Source organism: Aegilops tauschii, chromosome 5 (genome assembly GCF_002575655.3).
Source record: "Aegilops tauschii subsp. strangulata cultivar AL8/78 chromosome 5, Aet v6.0, whole genome shotgun sequence".
Taxonomy (NCBI): Eukaryota; Viridiplantae; Streptophyta; class Magnoliopsida; order Poales; family Poaceae; genus Aegilops; species Aegilops tauschii.
The window spans coordinates 244805956-244826065 of NC_053039.3; positions in this window are offsets into that span (position 1 = coordinate 244805956).

The window sequence follows — 20110 nt, forward strand, 5'->3', positions numbered from 1 at the left end:
CAGAGGAGGATTCAGAGACAGATGACTAGTCCTATCCGCCCCCGAGGTGTATGCTCTAACTTGGCAGGGTTATGTTGCTCATATCGTGCGTATGGTGTCTCGCATTACTATGTCATTTGATTAGTTTAGACATGCTTTGTGTGAATGCCACCTGTCCAGTGTCTAATTACCATATATGTGAATTATGCATTGCCATCTTGTTGCAAGACATTATATATGTGAACTATGCAATGCTATCTTGTTGCAAAGGCATTATATATGTGAATTATGCAATGCCATGCTGTTTAGCCAATCATCATGTATGTGAATTATATCATGCTATCATTTTTTGTATTACGTGTTCCATTTGTCGACAACGTTTGTATATTCAACTACTCTTCCTGTGCATCAGCCATCTGAAGCGGTGATGGAATTATCTGGAGTGAAAACAAGGTATTCAGAGCAGACAATGCTACCTGCTGAAGCAGACATCCTGCTGGTTACAGAGAGCTCCTCAGAGGAGGATTCAGAGACTGATGACCAGTCCTATTTCCCCCCAGAGGTCTATGCTCAAACTTGGCAGGGTTATATTACCCATGTCATGCATGTTGTCTTGCATTGCTTAGTTTTTACATCATATATGGATTGCCATATGCTTACTTGCTTACTATATAAATCATATATTTGAATTATATCAGGCCATCATGTTTACATAGTACATACACATCATCTATCTGAATTATGGCATGGCAACCCATTTAATAAAGACATCATATAGTTATATCATCTCATCCTGTTTAGTGTTTACAGTCATCATATTTTGAATTATGGCATTCTATCCGTGAATGTATGTGAATTATGGCATGCCAACCTATTTAATAAACACATTATATAGTTATATCATGTCATCCTGTTTACACAGTCATCATATTTTGAACTATGTCTTTACATTTTTTTTAATTAGCCATCATAATGTGAAATTGTGTCATGCTATCCTGTTTAGTTAGCCATCATATATGTGAAATTGTGTCATGCTATCCTGTTTGGTTAGACAACATAAATGTGAATTATTTCATGCCCTCTTTTATTCCCCACTATCCATTGCACCTGTCTATCATACAATGTCTATACTTTCAGTTACTTTTCTTGTTTATCAGCCATTTGAATTGGAGAGGGTGATGGCAGTATCTAAGGAGTAACAACAAGGTCTTCAGAAAAGATAGTGCTACCAGTTGATGCAGATAGAACCACGGTTGTACTTGCCCAAGGGCCAGATCCACCACACATAACCCAGACTCTCGCAGATTGTACCCCTACCCAGTTGGACAGAGAACCAGCTACACCCCTTCTAACCCCAACCCCGGCAGATAGTAACCCAGTTCCAGTTGACACAACACCGTCTCCACCACAGAGCACCCAAACACGAGTAGTTAGTGAGGGAACTGCAGTGCCCAAAGCACGAGGACCACCACTCCGAATCCCAACTCATTGGTTAAAGGAGAAGAAGATTTGTTCTCAAGAAGAAGTAGCTATGGTTCATACTCCTTTGCTCTTGCATTACTGTATTTACTCATAGCAACTATTTTCAAATTTGAAGGATGGAATTGAAACTCCAATGGCGCAACAGGTATGTTTTAAACCTATTTCTTTAACTGGTTTGCTGTTGTAACCTGCTCTATGTTGATTTCAGTTTCAATTGAATAAACAGTTATGTTCTCATGTCATGCACATTACAAGTGTTGTTATTGCTCTATAGTTTCCCACACTTATATTCTGTCTATTCTGCTTTGTCTTGAACAAATATTATTTGAAATGTGTCTCTATCTTGATTTGGCAACAAAAACTAGAATGATATAGACCATAAAGTGACCATGGTACATAGATATATGTTTGTTTCATGTTGTTATCCTGTCCACTTTACTACTGAACTCATTTACCAAAATGAGTTTCATATACAACATGGTAAACCTGTGATGTGTCTGCTTGTTTCTCTTTTAGAATGCGCACAAAATATTGGAGAACAGTACCGCGTTATGCAATGGTAAAGGAAGTAATGCAGATAAGGTTCAAGATAGTGAGACATCCTTGTTGGTCTCCAAGAAAGCTGATAAATACTATCTTGACGATAGTGAGAGAACCCAAAAGTCCTGTCTTGATGTAGTGTTCGAGTTACTGGCCACTACTGCTGGCACAAGCTCTTCGAACTCGCTGCCTGAATCAGTTCGTCTTCTTGAGTCTCAACTTCAAGTTGAAAGACATCGATCAGATGTGCTGCGACAGGAAGCTGAAGGACTGAGGAAGTCCCTGCAGAATTCAGATGCATACTTCCTGGTGCAACAACAAGCGCTGGAGGATTTAAGCGCCAAACAAGAGAAAGTTAATAAGCTTGCTAAGCATCTTGCTAGCATTATGGGTACCCAAGATATTGTTTCTTGAGATCTTCTGATGTGGTTTCAGTTCTGGATTTGTTTTGCTGCGGCGTTTATTTGCGCTGGTCGCCAACTTTGACAACCAGTGTGTATGATATGCTGCTTTGTTCCCTATATTTGCACTGGTGGCGAACTTTGATGCACAGTGGATGTAATATGTGTAATAGCCATGATAGCCTAGCATTAGTTGCTTGCTTATTTATTTCCTTGTTGTCTTGTTTATTTGTTTGCTTGTAGTCAGTGCAGTTCTTTTTCCGCGGTTTGCTAGTGTCCTCAATAACCTATTTTTTAAAACTAGGCCACAATAACCATGGGCTACATATTTACCGTAGTGACACTGGGCCTCCTACCGGCCGTAGAAACAATGGGCCTTCTACGGGCCGTAGAAACAATGGGCCTTCTACGGGCCGTATCATCAATGGGCCTTATATGGGCCGTATGATCGATTGGCCAAACATGGGCCAATAACAGACCGCATTATGGCTGTAAACGGGCTAGAGTTGGAATCGTCCGTTCATGGGCCGACCATAACGGGCCGTCGTTGATAGGCCGTATTTGATGATGCTATGAAAACGGCCCAACGTATTAATGGGCCACAAACGGGCCGACTGTGACAACGGGCTGAATTTGGCCCACAAGCAGAAAATGACAGTAACGGGCCGTAAGTAACCGAATGCTGGAAATGAGCCCAAGAATAAATGGGCCCTGAGAAGGCCGAAAGATAACATGGGCTAGAAACGGCCCAATGGAATAATGGGCCGTTAATGGGTATAAAGTGATACACTGTTTATTACGGGCCAGTTCAACCATGGGCCGTTAATGGGCCAAGAGTTACAAAGGGCCTCATATGGGCCGAAAGACGTCATGGGCCATACATGGGCCGAAAGTTAAAACAGGCTGGAATCATATTGGACGGCCCATATGACGCTACTGGGCCTAATTCGGATAGGTTGTAACGGGCCCTGGGTTAGCGGGCTGTAAATGGGCTATATGCGAACATGCCATTAACAGGCTTTCAGTTGGCCGGCTCGCCACCTTTTGACCAAGTCAAATGGGCCGGCCTTTTTACATGAATGGGCCTCTGTTGGGCCGTGCCACATGTCGACGTATCATAGGCACCTTCTGTCCAATGAGTGGATGACATCTGTCCCAACGATGAGCCGACACGTGTTTCCTCCCGCCAATGATGATTTTACACGTCGAAAATCCCCATTGGTCGGGGTTGTTAACGGGTTATCGGATCCAAAACCGGACCCGATAGCTTAACGACGTTCCGTTACGGTGGATGCCACGTGTCGGTCACCCTTGACGAAAGCACTTCTGTGACGCGCGATTTATCGTCATGGAAGTGGACACTTCCGTGATGATAATTTTGGTAATGTCATGGAACACTTCTACGACAGCACATGTTTGACTATCTTGATTCTGTCATAAAATCGTCATGGATGTACATGCATGACAAAAAACGTGACCTACTGTGACAAACACGTATCATCACGGAAGTGTATTTTTTTGTAGTGTGTGTCCATGCTTATTCTGTGTAGACGTGGATCAACGTGTGGCTGACCTCCAAGCCGAGCTTGACAAGGCTCGTGCCAAGGCCAACCTACTAAGGGAGAAGGCGCGGGAGGACGCTGACCTACTCCATAAGAAGAAGGAGACATGTGAGGCCATCCAACAGAGGGTGGCCAAGGTCGAGAAGGATCTGTCGATGTGTGTCATGGAGCACGACACACCGAAGACCTCCCAAGACAGAAGCCACCGAGATCAAGTAGCTCGCCGGGCTCGATAAGAGGCAGTGTCTCAAGTGTCCTCGGTGAGGGAATAACTGTGGCAAGCTTTGAAAATGGTGTCCGGTATGCCGTATCTCCTGCAGCGTCTCTTCAGCCATCGAGCACTCCCCAAGCTGACGAAAGTGCGGCCATCACCTGCTGATTTTCCAAATCTCCCCGCGGCGCAAAGGAGGCATGCCGCTTCTATAATACGGGCCACATAGGCGTCGACAAGCAGCGTCAGCTGTTTTGTCTTCAATTCACGGATCCAACACGCAATGTCATCCTCGAAGACAGGCTAAAGCAGCTTGAAGAGTTGCAGAAGATGGTGCGGCCAGCACTGGAGGACTGATGTCTACTACACAACCTTCTTCTTGTAGACATTGTTGGGCCCCCAAGTGCAGAGGTTTGTAGGACAGTAGCAAATTTCCCTCAAGTGGATGACCTAAGGTTTATCAATCCGTGGGAGGCGTAGAATGAAGATGGTCTCTCCCAAACAACCCTGCAACCAAATAACAAAGAGTCTCTTGTGTCCCCAACACACCCAATACAATGGTAAATTGTATAGGTGCACTAGTTCGGTGAAGAGATGGTGATACAAGTGCAATATGGATGGTAGATATAGGTTTTTGTAATCTGAAATTATAAAAACAGCAAGGTAACAAGCGATAAAAGTGAGCGTAAACTGTATTGCAATGCTAGAAAACAAGGCCTAGGGTTCATACTTTCACTAGTGCAAGTTCTCTCAACAATAATAACATAATTGGATCATATAACTATCCCTCAACATGCAACAAAAAGTTACTCCAAAGTCACTAATAGCGGAGAACAAACGAAGAGATTATTGTAGGGTATGAAACCACCTCAAAGTTAACCTTTCTGATCGATCTATTCAAGAGTCCTTAGTAAAATAACACGAAGCTATTCTTTCCGTTCGATCTATCCTAGAGTTAGTACTAGAATAACACCTTAAGACACAAATCAACTAAAACCCTAATGTCACCTAGATAATCCGATGTCACCTCAAGTATCCGTGGGTATGATTATACAATATGCATCACACAATCTCAGATTCATCTATTCAACCAACACAAAGAACTTCAAAGAGTGCCCCAAAGTTTCTACCGGAGAGTCAAGACGAAAACGTGTGCCAACCCCTATGCATAAGTTCACAAGGTCACTGAACCCGCAAGTTGATCACCAAAACATACGTCAAGTAGATCACGTGATATCCCATTGTCACCACAGATAAGCACATGCAAGACATACATCAAGTGTTCTCAAATCCTTAAAGACTCAATCCGATAAGATAACTTCAAAGGGAAAACTCAATCCATTACAAGAGAGTAGAGGGGGAGAAACATCATAAGATCCAACTATAATAGCAAAGCTCGTGGTACATCAAGATCATGCCAAATCAAGAACACGAGAGAGAGAGAGAGAGATCAAACAGATAGCTACTGGTACATACCCCCAGCCCCGAGGGTGAACTACTCCCTCCTCGTCATGGAGAGCGCCGGGATGATGAAGATGGCCACCGGTGAGGGATCCCCCCTCCGGCAGGGTGCCAGAACAGGGTCCCGATTGGTTTTTGGTGGCTACAGAGGCTTGCGGCAGTGGAACTCCTGATCTAGGTTATGTTCTGGAAGTTTGGGTATATATAAGAGGTGTTTGCGTCGGGAACAAGTCAGGGGGTCCCCGAGGCGGCCACGAGGTAGGGGGGGGGGCGCCCAGGGGGGTAGGGCGCACCCCCACCCTCGTGGGTGCCTCGGGACTCTTCTGGCCCATCTCTGATACTCCGTGGGCTTCTTCTGGTCCAGAAATAGTCTCCGTGAAATTTCAGGTCAATTTGACTCCGGTTGGTTTTCCTTTTCTGCGATACTCAAAAACAAGGAAAAAAAACAGAAACTAGCACTGGGCTCTAGGTTAATAGGTTAGTCCCAAAAATCTTATAAAATAGCATATAGATGCATATAAAACATCCACGATTGATAATATAATAGCATGGAACAATAAAAAAATATAGATACGTTGGAGACGTATCAAGCATCCCCAAGCTTAATTCCTGCTCGTCCTCGAGTAGGTAAATGATAAAAACAGAATTTTTGATGTGGAATGCTACCTAACATATTTATCAATGTAATTTTCTTTATTGTGGCAAGAATATTCAGATCCGAAAGATTCAAGACAAAAGTTTAATATTGACATAAAAATAACTATACTTCAAGCATACTAACTAAGCAATTATGTCTTCTCAAAGTAACATGGCCAAAGAAAGCTCATCCCTACAAAATCATATAGTTTGTCTATGCTTCATTTTAGTCACACAAAATGCTCTCATCATGCACAATCCCGATGACAAGCCAAGCAATTGTTTCATGCTTTAGTATTCTCAAACTTTTTCAACTTTCACGCAATACATGAGCGTGAGCCATGGACATAGCACTATGGGTGGAATAGAATATAATGATAGGGGTTGTGTGGAGAAGACAAAAGGGAGAAAGTCTCACATCGACGCGGCTAATCAACGGGCTATGGAGATGCCCATCAATTGATGTCAATGCGAGGAGTAGGGATTGCCATGCAACGGATGCACTAGAGCTATAAATGTATGAAAGCTCAACAAAAGAAACTAAGTGGGTGTGCATCCAACTTGCTTGCTCACGAAGACCTAGGGCATTTGAGGAAGCCCATTGTTGGAATATACAAGCCAAGTTCTATATGAAAAATTCCCACTAGTATATGAAAGTGACAAAATAAGAGACTCTCTATCATGAAGATCATGGTGCTACTTTGAAGCACAAGTGTGGAAAAACTATAGTAGCATTGTCCTTTTTTTATTTTTTTATTTGGCCTTTCCTTTTTTTATTTGGCCTTTCTCTTTTTGTTTCTTTTTTTATTTGGCCTTTTTATTTTTTTTCTTTGACCAAATTCATAACCAAAGCAAATTACCATGCTGTTCTAAAGACTCTCAAAATAATATAAGTGAAGCATGAGAGTTCATCTATTTCTTTAAAATAAAACCACCGCCGTGCTCTAAAAAGATATAAGTGAAGCACTAGAGCAAACGACAAACTACTCCGAAAGATATAAGTGAAGATCAATGAGTAGTTAAATAGTTATGTAACTATGTGAAGACTCTCTAACATTTTTTTAAGAATTTCAAATCCTGGGATATTATTCAAACAGCAAGCAAAACAAAATAAAATAAAATGACGCTCCAAGCAAAACACATATCATGTGGTGAATAAAAATATAGCTCCAAGTAAAGTTACCGATGAACGAAGACGAAAGAGGGGATGCCTTCCGGGGCATCCCCAAGCTTAGGCTCTTGGTTGTCCTTGAATATTACCTTGGGGTGCCTTGGGCATCCCGAAGCTTAGGCTCTTTCCACTCCTTATTCCATAGTCTGTCGAATCTTTACCCAAAATTTGAAAACTTCACAACACAAAACTCAACAGAAAACTCGTAAGCTCCGTTAGTATAAGAAAATAAATCACCACTTGGGTACTGTTGTGAACTCATTCTAAATTCATATTGGTGTAATATCTACTGTATTACAACTTCTCTATGGTTCATACCCTCCGATACTACTCATAGATTCATCAAAATAAGCAAACAACACAATGAAAACAGAATCTGTCAAAAAACAGAACAGTCTGTAGTAATATGTATCATTCGAATACTTCTGGAGCTCCAAAAATTCTGTAATAAATTATTGTACCTGAGGAATTTGTCTATTAATAATCTGCAAAAAGAATCAACCTAAAATCGCTCTCCAGTAAAAACTGGCAGCTGATCTCGTGAGCGCAAAGTTTCTATTTTTTACAGCAAGATCATAAAGACTTCACCCAAGTCTTCCCAAAGGTTCTACTTGGCACAAACACTAATTAAAACATAAAACCACATCTAAAAAGAGGCTATATGAATTATTTATTAATAAACAGGAGCAAAAGGCAAAGAACAAAAATAAAATTGGGTTGCCTCCCAACAAGCGCTAACGTTTAACGCCCCTAGCTAGGCATGATGATTTCAATGATGCTCACATAAAAGATAAGAATTGAAACATAAAGAGAGCATCATGAAGAATATGACTAGCACATTTAAGTATAACCCAATTCCTATGCATAGGGATTTTGTGAGCAAACAACTTATGGGAACAATAATCAACTAGCATAGGAAGGCAAAACAAGCATAACTTCAAAACTTTAAGCACATAGAGAGGAAACTTGATATTATTGCAATTCCTACAAGCATATGTTCCTCCCTCATAATAATTTTCAGTAGCATCATTAATGAATTCAACAATATAACCATCACATAAAGCATTATTTTCATGATCTACAAGCATACAAATTTTATTACTCTCCACATAAGCAAAATTCTTCTCATTCGGAATAGTGGGAGTATCATAAGAAACTCGAATACTATAAATTGTTTCCACATTAAAAGAGTAATGTTCAGAAAAAGGGTAATCATAATCATGACAAGTTTTAATATAATCATCACTACTTTTTATAGCAGAAGTGTCATCACAATAATCATCATAAGTAGCAACTTTGTTCTCATCATAATCAATTGAAACCTCTTCCAAGATAGTGGAATCATTACTAAATAAAGTCATGACCTCTCCAAATCCACTTTCATAATTTTCACAATAAGATTCAACACCCTCCAAAATAGTGGGATCATCACTTCCTAAAGTTGACACTCTTCCAAACCCACTTTCATCAATATAACCATCATAAATAGGAGGCATGCTATCATCATAATAAATTTGCATATCAAAACTTGGGAGGTTAAACATATCATCTTCATAAAACATAGCATGCCCAAGCTTGGGACAATCATTAATTGCAGCAAATAAATTCTCAAACTTGTCATTGTCATCAAACATGGCATCCCCAAGCTTTGGCCTTTACATATCATAAGCATAATCACTCTCATCATTAATAGTATGGATAGCACCAATAGTATAGCAATTATCATCATCACAATGAGTAATAAGAGCAACATAATTTGGGAGGGATACCTTTTTACCTTTGCTTCTCCGTCTTTTCTTTTTCTTCTTCACATCATGTGTGGGTTTCATCCTCTTTTTGGAGCTCCTTATTAATGAGATTGGTTGAATAGAAAGCTCCTCCACGTTACCTGATTCATCATGAGAAAGAATAGGAGGATATTGGGAAATCTCTTCCCTTTCATTAGTATTCTCTTCATCTTCTATTTGTTTTCTTGTCTTTATGTAATTGGCAATATAAGGATTTTCAATGCAATTCACTACACAATACATATAAATTTCCTCTAGATCAAAATCAAGAACTTTATCAAGGACAAATTCTGGCATATCCTTAGTTATACGTTTCATTTCTTCATAACCCACAAGCAAACTAAGTTCATTATGATGCGCAAGGGAAATCAAGTCATCACAATTTTTGGACACGATACGATCATGAAACAATTTGCATTGTATATTTAAATGACCACGTTCATTGCAAAGTTCACAAGGGTGACTATGAAAATTTAAAGTTTCAGCACAAACATCTAGACTTTCTTGCAACTATTTGGTTTGTAAATACTTATGCCTCTTGCAAAATCTATCTTCCCTATTTGGTGTGTACTTGCAAACTCTATGCACTCCACAAAAATTGACATGCTTATAAGAGACATTTTCATCATGACTAGTGCAATCATCATTAGTACTATGGATATTCAAAGAGTTCGTACTAACAACATTGCAATCATGCTCATCATTCAAAGATTTAGTGCCAAACATTTTAATGCATTCTTCTTCTAGCATTTTGGCACAATTATTGGAATCCTTATTTTCACGAAAGATATTAAAAAGATGAAGCATATGAGGCACCCTCAATTCCATTTTTTTGTAGTTTTCTTTTATAAACTAAACTAGTGATAAAACAAGAAACTAAAATATTCGATTGCAAGATCTAAAGATATACCTTCAAGCACTCACCTCCCCGGGAACGGCGCCAGAAACTGCTTGATGTCTACTACACAACCTTCTTCTTGTAGACGTTGTTGGGCCTCCAAGTGCAGAGGTTTGTAGGACAGTAGCAAATTTCCCTCAAGTGGATGACCTAAGGTTATCAATCCGTGGGAGGCGTAGGATGAAGATGGTCTCTCTCAAACAATCCTACAACCAAATAATAAAGAATCTCTTGTGTCCCCAACACACCCAATACAATGGTAAATTGTATAGGTGCACTAGTTCGGCGAAGAGATGGTGATACAAGTGCAATATGGATGGTAGATATAGGTTTTTGTAATCTGAAATTATAAAAACAACAAGGTGAGTGTAAACGGTATTGCAATGCTAGAAAACAAGGCCGAAGGTTCATACTTTCACTAGTGCAAGTTCTCTCAACAATAATAACATAATTGGATCATATAACTATCCCTCAACATGCAACAAAGAGTCACTCCAAAGTCACTAATGGCGGAGAACAAACGAAGAGATTATTGTAGGGTACAAAACCACCTCAAAGTTATCCTTTCTGATCGATATATTCAAGAGTCCGTAGTAAAATAACACGAAGCTATTCTTTCCATTCGATCTATCCTAGCGTTCGTACTAGAATAACACCTTAAGGCACAAATCAACCAAAACCCTAATGTCACCTAGATACTCCAATGTCACCTCAAGTATCCGTGGGTATGATTATACGATATGCATCACACAATCTCAGATTCATCTATTCAACCAACACAAAGAACTTCAAAGAGTGCCCCAAAGTTTCTACCAGAGAGTCAAGACGAAAACATCACTACAAAAAAAATACACTTCCGTGATGATACGTGTTTGTCACAGTAGGTCGCGTTTTTTGTCATGCATGTACATCCATGACGATTTTATGACAGAATCAAGATAGTCATACCTGTGCTATCGTAGAAGTGTTCCATGACATTACCAAAATTATCATCACGGAAGTGTCCACTTCCATGACGATAAATCGCGCATCACAGAAGTGCTTTCGTCAAGGGTGACCGACACGTGGCATCCACCGTAACGGAACGCCGTTAAGCTATCGGCTCGGATTTTGGATCCGATAACCCGTTAACAGCCCTGACCAATGGGAAATTTCCATGTGTAAAATTCTGATTGGCCGAAGGGAACACCTGTCAGCTCGTCAGTGGGCCAGATGTCGCCCGTCCATTGGAGGAGACATGCCTATGATACGTCGACATGTGGCTGGGCCCAACAGAGGCCCATATAGGTTAAAAAAGGCCGGCCCAGTCAAAGGCCCGTAGTACTTAATCAGGTACTAGTGGGCCAGCCCAATAACGGCCTGCTTAATAAAGGCCCATTTACGGCCCGAAGCCAGATCTGGCCCGTTAATTGTTCGCCCAATATTTGGGCCCATTTACGGCCCGAAGCCAGATCTGCCCCGTTAATTGTTCGCCTAATATTTGGGCCCATTTGCGGCCCAAAGACAGATCTGGCCCGTTAATTGTTCGCCGAATATTTGGGCCCAACTACAGCCCAGTGACTTTCGGCCTGTTAGAGGCCTGATGTAGACATGGGCCCATTTCAGCCCAGTGTGACTTTCAGCCTGGGAATGGCCCGTGCTGCCCATGGGCCATATATGGTCCGACGGGACATCAGGCCCACTAACGACCCGTGCTAAAGGTGGCAATAGTTAAGCCCAACGTGACTTTGGGCCTGTGAAAGGCCTATCGCGTAATTCGGCCCGTTGATGCTTGTACTAAGCTTTTGGCCTCTTAAAGGCCCATGATATCAGTGGGCCAACTAAGGCCCGAGATATGTTTCGGCCTGGTAACGGCCCGTGAGCTAACTGGGCCCAAAAGGCCCGGTCTACATTTCGGCCTGCTGAAGGCCCGTCGACGACTAGTGAAAATTGAGGCCCAACATGCATTTTGGCCTGCTAAAGGCCCGTGGTTTCATCTCGGCCGTAACAGGCCAATACAATATTCAGCCTGTTAATGGCCCAACGCTACCTGGCCCAAACTAAGCGCTGGGTCAACAAAAGGCCCAACTAAAATATAGACCGGTGTAAGTTTGGGCCTGGTGCAATGTGTGAAGGCCCCAATCATTCGGGCCCAAGAAAGACGCAGGCCGGCCCAATTGTGGCCCGCTAAAAACCTGGCCCGTTAGAGTCGAATGTTTCGGCCCGGTCGACTACATCTGATTTTTTTTCAGATAGCGAATGATGGCAGTAACTAGTAGGAATTAAGAACAAACCTACTCTATATAATAAAGAAATTACGGCATAGTAACTAAGAATAAACCTACACTATACAATAAAGGATTTAAGGTATATTATGTCCACTGGGCATCGAAGTTCGCCACCAGTGATCATAAACCGCAACGAAGAAGCAGATTACAAAAACTGGGCACCATTGCAGCGTAACAAAATAATACTGAACCGAGACCACTTCCAAGACAGTTCAAGAAAGGTTAGCCTTGCGGGGGAACTGCTACGCAAGCTGCTGAGCAAGGCTGTGAGACCGGCCTAGCATGTCGGTCATAGCTTCCAGGTGTAGCTGTTTAGCGATGAGGTTCTCATTGGTGTTCTCCGCAATCTTTCTTAGAGATAGGACTTCAAGTCGAAGTTGTGTTGCAGAATGCCTTTCTGCTAGAACTTGGGACTGAAGAAGTCGAACTGATTCAGACAACGAATTCTGTGAGCTTGTCTGACTGTTAGTGTCAAGTAACTTGAACACTGCATCAAGACAAGACTTTGGGGTTGTCTCGCTATCTTCAAGATGTTTTGCCTTCTTTGCTGCAATATATGTTGGGTTTGTCTCACAGCCTTCAGCAGACTTGTGCATGCCATCAGGCATATCACCCTGAAACAAAGCAGAGAGATGACAGGTTTTGCACGTGTATAAACAAAGATGATAACTGTGCTGTCAATTCCATCCAATTTCAAATTAGAAAATAAAGAGTAAGTTCAAAATATCAATAGCATAATTTGGCATTGTTCATAATGCGGGGAGCTTCACCGCACTACTGGATTACCATGTCAACATAACAAGCATAGATGAAGGGCAAAGAAAATCATTGTATCTATTTTGGATAATGTGCATGGCATGTTGTTCATATCATCAGCCACATCAGTAAGATAAAACAGGAGATGACAAGGTGCAAACGTGGGCTGCTTCACCACACACTGGATTATAGATCCACAAAAACAAGCATACATATAGGGAGTATTAAGTAATGTGCATGGTATGAATAAGGAATTTGGTTTTACAAGTAAAACTTAGAACTTACGGTTCTTGCGAACATGCATTTTGGTAGAAACAGCAAACTAAACAGCAGTAAACGATAGGGAGTATGAGCAAATTAACAGCAATTGAGGATAAAGGCTTTAGAAGGATTGACTTACATTAACAGTTAACACCGGCTTTATAATGCCCTTCTCCATGTCAAGGGAAGGATAACTCAAGAATTTCAGCACATAATCTTCTTCATAAGCATTGCCTGTACTCTACATTTTGTAGAGAGTAATTATAGATATGATAATACTTGAAGGGATAGAGGATAATGAAGATAAGATGCAGATTGATGCTACAATCCCTGGAAGTACAAGCGTTACAGGACAAAATGTACTGACAAGAGCAATGGGCTACACTTCTGCACTGGCATTGTCTGTGTATTCTACTTGTTGGTAAGATTAAATATAGATCTGATCTTTTTTAGTAAATGGTGGGCGAGGGAGATAAGATGCAGAATGCTACAAAATGAACCAATCCCTCTTCCCATAATACAAGAGTGTTTTGAACACTGGTGTACTGTACAAAACGTTCTTATATTATTGGACGGAGGGAGTAGCTATTAATGTAAGTACAGTGATAGACCACGTTCAGTCCTTACAAGAGGACTGCAGAGCTAAACCTCTTCAAAAGCATTGGGTTGATTCTAAATTTATGTAAGAGTCCATACGGATCTTATAATGTCCACCAAATGGACGATTACGAGGCTAACATGTGCAGTGATGCTACATAATCAAACAGCTATGAAAGTAAGTATGGTCATACAGGGCAAGAGGTACTCACAAGAGCAATGCAGTGTGCAGTATAGTTGCGAGATTCTGTGGTCCCTTGAGAACGAATGTTCTTCTGCTAACAGTTTTCGTACAAGTGAGACATTAAGGCAAATGCAGAAATGTAGTTCAAATTGTGATGTGATATCATAGACAGTACCTTACGCTGCAGCCGAGACCAATGTGTAACAAGATTATTCCAGTCACCGTCGGATAAATGTAGCACCGGAGACTTTACAGAAATTTCGTTCAGAGGCTTGCCATCGAAGTGCGCTTGCCTCAGGTAGGAACGATACTTCATCAACGAGTGCTTGAAAAGCGCAACCAACCCTTGCTCGTCATCACAATCCAGTTTGCTCCTCGCCTATTTAAAAGAATGAAATCTTGTGTCTTCTGTCAGCAGAAACATATGCAGTAATGACCATGAATAACATTAGTACATTACTTACGCGTAAGTTGCGGAGGAAGACTGGAAATTGTTCTGTGTCTGCGGTATAATCTTTCCATGAAGGAAAGATGCGCACAAAGTTCCTGACAACAACATAAGCTTCGTCTTCTAAACTGGGAAGAAATGGAACATGGGTCCTATTTGCTGCAATTGGGGCTCTCTCTGGTTCGAAAAGGGATTTGGCAACTGGATTTGGTGTACTCTTTGCTGGAATGGGGGTTTTGCGTCGTACAACTGGTGCTATGTCAACTGGCATAATCATACTGTTTGCTGCAGTTGGGGCATCAGAAATGACCAGTGTAGTAGGGCTAGAGTCTGCTAGAGTTGGGGTGTTTTGTGGGTCAGGTGATATTGCAACTACACCTAATGGGCTATTTGATTTATCAGGTGCCACTACCTTTTCCAAATACTTTGCTTGTGCTCCTGCATGATCAGCAATCGCCCTCTTCCTTTTGAACGTCTGATACACAAGAACAACATTTGAATGGATAAATATGGTATGATGACAGATGGAATATGTACTGAAAATGGATAGGCAGGGCGTATGCACATACACGATGTGTAAACTAAGGTAATGGCAGTTCAACAAAGTAGAAGCAATGCAAAGCATCAGTTGTATGTGCGAGCAATGTAACCTTGGAAAGTTAGAGCAAGTACCTTGATGGGTGAATAAGATAGGGCATCTTCCTCTGACTCCTCCACTAGGGAGCTACATTGACTTAGGTCTGCCTCTAGCTCAGAATCACTGTTAGGATCATATTCTGAGCATGAATCTGTAGGTGGAGAGCGTTTGCATTGCATTGCATCCAGACTTGATTTCAGTCCCTTAATGCCAAGTTTGACAGCCATGGCATTGTTCTGCTTTATTCTTTTCATGCGCGCAAGCTCATAATCATTATGATGTTGTTCAGAATCTGAGATTCATGAAAACATAAAAAGTAGTCAGGTTATCTATGGAATGCATTGCGGATTCAACTCGAAGAGTGTCTCCCTATAAACCCCTGCATATGCAAAGTTCACCTCCCCAAGCGTGCTGACCAAACCACACACAGAAATACAAACCACTTATGTCTCTATAACAGGCAGGCACACATTTCAAAACCGAAGTAGGAACATTAGAATCATATGAAATTCGTATTTGAACAAATAAACTAAGCAATTATGAGTGGCATCATGTTTAGCTTCAAGGGTGGAGTGTTGGTAGTGCGACACAAAGCAAGTAGGCAGATTGTATTCCATGTAAAAGATCGAAACCTATGTAAAAGCTGGAAATGACACTTTCTTTCTATACAATGCAGTGTTCGTTGCCCACACATGATGGAAGAGATCACATAGAGAAATACTATTCATGTTGGAAATATGCCCTAGAGGCAATAATAAAAGGTTATTATTATATTTCTTTGTTCATGATAATCGTCTATTGTTCATGCTATAATTGTATTGTCCGGAAATCGTAATACATGTGTGAATACATAGACCACAAAGTGTCCCTAGTAAGCCTCTAGTTGACTAGCTCGTTGACCAACAGATAGTCATGGTTTCCTGACTATGGACATTGGATGTCATTGATAACGGGATCACATCATTAGGAGAATGATGTGATGGACAAGACCCAATCCTAAGCATAGCATAAAAGATCGTGTAGTTTCGTTTGCTAGAGCTTTTCCAATGTCAAGTATCTTTTCCTTAGACCATGAGATCGTGCAACTCCCGGATACCGTAGGAGTGCTTTGGGTGTGCCAAACATCACAACGTAACTGGGTGACTATAAAGGTGCACTACGGGTATCTCCGAAAGTGTCTGTTGGGTTGGCACGGATCGAGACTGGGATTTGTCACTCCGTGTGACGGAGAGGTAACTCTGGGCCCACTCGGTAATGCATCATCATAATGAGCTCAATGTGACTAAGGCGTTAGTCACGGGATCATGCATTGCGGTACGAGTAAAGAGACTTGCCGGTAACGAGATTGAACAAGGTATTGGGATACCGACGATCGAATCTCGGGCAAGTAACATACCGATTGACAAAGGGAATTGCATATGGGATTGATTGAATCCTCTACACCGTGGTTCATCTGATGAGATCATCGTGGAACATGTGGGAGCCAACATGGGTATCCAGATCCCGCTGTTGGTTATTGACCGGAGAGGCGTCTCGGTCATGTCTGCATGTCTCCCGAACCCGTAGGGTCTACACACTTAAGGTCCGGTGACGCTAGGGTTGTAGAGATATATGTATGAGGAAACCCAAAAGTTGTTCGGAGTCCCGGACGTCACGAGAGGCTCCGGAATGGTCCGGAGGTGAAGAATTGTATATAGGAAGTCAAGTTTCGGCCACCGGGAAAGTTTCGGGGGTTACCGGTATTGTACCGGGACCACCGGAAGGGTCCCGGGGGTCCACCGGGTGGGGCCACCTGTCCCGGAGGGCCCCGTGGGCTGAAAGTGCAAGGGAACCAGCCCTTAGTGGGCTGGGGCGCCCCCATTGGGCCTCCCCCATGCGCCTAGGGTTGGGAACCCTAGGGGGAGCTTCCCCCTTGCCTTGGGGGGCAAGGCACCCCTTTCCACCCCTTGGCCGCCGCCCCCCCAACCCTAGATGGGTTTTGGCCGGCCCCCCCTCCCAAGGGGGCCTATATAAAGGGGGGAGGGAGGGCAGTAACCTACAGCCTTGGGCGCCTCCCTCCTCCTCTGCAACACCTCTCTCTCTCTCGCAGAAGCTTGGCGAAGCCCTGCCGGAGACCCGCTACATCCACCACCACGCCGTCGTGTTGCTGGATCTCCATCAACCTCTCCTTCCCCCTTGCTGCATCAAGAAGGAGGAGACGTCGCTGCACCGTACGTGTGTTGAACGCGGAGGTGCCGTCCGTTCGGCACTCGGTCATCGGTGATTTGGATCACGGCGAGTACGACTCCGTCATCCACGTTCATTGGAACGCTTCCGCTCGCGATCTACAAGGGTATGTAGATGCACTCCTTTCCCCTCGTTGCTAGTAGACTCCATAGATGCATCTTGGTGAGCGTAGGAAAATTTTAAATTATGCTACGATTCCCAACAGTGGCATCATGAGCCAGGTCTATGCGTAGTTACTATGCACGAGTAGAACACAAAGTAGTTGTGGGCGTTGAGTTTGCCAATTCTTCTTGCCGCTACTAGTCTTTTCTTGTTTCGGCGGCATTGTAGGATGAAGCGGCCCGGACCGACCTTACACGTACACTTACGTGAGACAGGTTCCACCGACTGACATGCACAAGTTGCATAAGGTGGCTATCGGGTGTCTGTCTCTCCTACTTTAGTCGGAACGGATTCGATGAAAAGGGTCCTTATGAAGGGTAAATAGAAATTGGCAAATCACGTTGTGGTCATACGTAGGTAAGAAACGTTGTTGCTAGAAACCTACAAACCACGTAAAAACTTGCAACAACAATTAGAGGACGTCTAACTTGTTTTTGCAGCAAGTGCTATGTGATGTGATATGGCCAGAAGATGTGATGAATGATATATGTGATGTATGAGATTGATCATATTCTTGTAATAGGAATCACGACCTACATGTCGATGAGTATGACAACCGGCAGGAGCCATAGGAGTTGTCTTTATTATTTTGTATGACCTGCGTGTCATTGAATAACGCCATGTAAATTACTTTACTTCGTTGCTAAACGCGTTAGCCATAGAAGTAGAAGTAATCGTTGGCGTGACGACTTCATGGAGACACAATGATGGAGATCATGATGATGGAGATCATGGTGTCATGCCGGTGACAAAGATGATCATGGTGCCCCGAAGATGGAGATCAAAGGAGCACAATGATATTGGCCATATCATGTCACTATTTGATTGCATGTGATGTTTATCATGTTTTTGCATCTTATTTGCTTAGAACGACGATAGCAAGTAGGATGATCCCTTATAATAATTTCAAGAAAGTGTTCACCCTAACTGTGCACCGTTGCGAAGGTTCGTTGTTTCGAAGCACCACGTGATGATCGGGTGTGATAGATTCTAACGTTCGAATACAACGGGTGTTGACGAGCCTAGCATGTACAGACATGGCCTCGGAACACACGCAATACACTTAGGTTGACTTGACGAGCCTAGCATGTACAGACATGGCCTCGGAACACGGAGGACCGAAAGGTCGAGCATGAGTCGTATAGAAGATACGATCAACATGGAGATGTTCACCGATCTTGACTAGTCCGTCTCGTGTGATGATCGGACACGGCCTAGTTAAACTCGGATCATGTTTCACTTAGATGACTAGAGGGATGTCTATCTGAGTGGGAGTTCATTAAATAATTTGATTAGATGAACTCAATTATCATGAACTTAGTCTAAAATCTTTACACTATGTCTTGTAGATCAAATGGCCAACGTTGTCCTCAATTTCAACGCGTTCCTAGAGAAAACCAAGCTGAAAGATGATGGCAGCAACTATACGGACTGGGTCCGGAACCTGAGGCTCATCCTCATAGTAGCCAAGAAAGATTATGTCTTAGAAGCACCGCTAGGTGATGCACCAATCCCACAGAACCAAGACGTTATGAACGCTTGGCAATCACGTGCTGATGATTACTCCCTCGTTCAGTGCGGCATGCTTTACAGCTTAGAACCGGGTCTCCAAAAGCGTTTTGAGAAACATGGAGCATATGAGATGTTCGAGGAGCTGAAACTGGTTTTTCAAGCTCATGCCCGGGTCGAGAGATATGATGTCTCCGACAAGTTCTTCAGCTGCAAAATGGAGGAGAAGAGTTCTGTTAGTGAGCACATACTCAGAATGTCTGGGTTGCACAACCGCTTGTCTCAGCTGGGAGTTAATCTCCCGGATGACGCGGTCATTGACAGAATCCTCCAGTCGCTTCCACCAAGCTACAAGAGCTTTGTGATGAACTACAATATGCAGGGGATGGAAAAGACCATTCCCGAGGTATATTCAATGCTGAAATCAGCGGAAGGGGAGATCAGAAAAGAACATCAAGTGTTGATGGTGAATAAAACCACCAAGTTCAAGAAGGGCAAGGGTAAGAAGAACTTCAAGAAGGACGGCAAGGGAGTTGCCGCGCCCGGTAAACCAGTTACTGGGAAGAAGTCAAAGAATGGACCCAAGCCCGGGACTGAGTGCTTTTATTGCAAGGGAAGTGGTCACTGGAAGCGGAACTGCCCCAAATATTTAGCGGACAAGAAGAAGGCCGGCAACACCCAAGGTATATGTGATATACAAGTAATTGATGTGTACCTTACCAGTACTCGTAGTAGCTCCTGGGTATTTGATACCGGTGCAGTTGCTCATATTTGTAACTCAAAGCAGGAACTACGGAATAAACGGAGACTGGCAAGGGACGAGGTGACGATGCGCGTCGGGAATGGTTCCAAGGTCGATGTGATCGCCGTCGGCACGCTACCTCTGCATCTACCCACGGGATTAGTTTTAAACCTCAATAATTGTTATTTAGTGC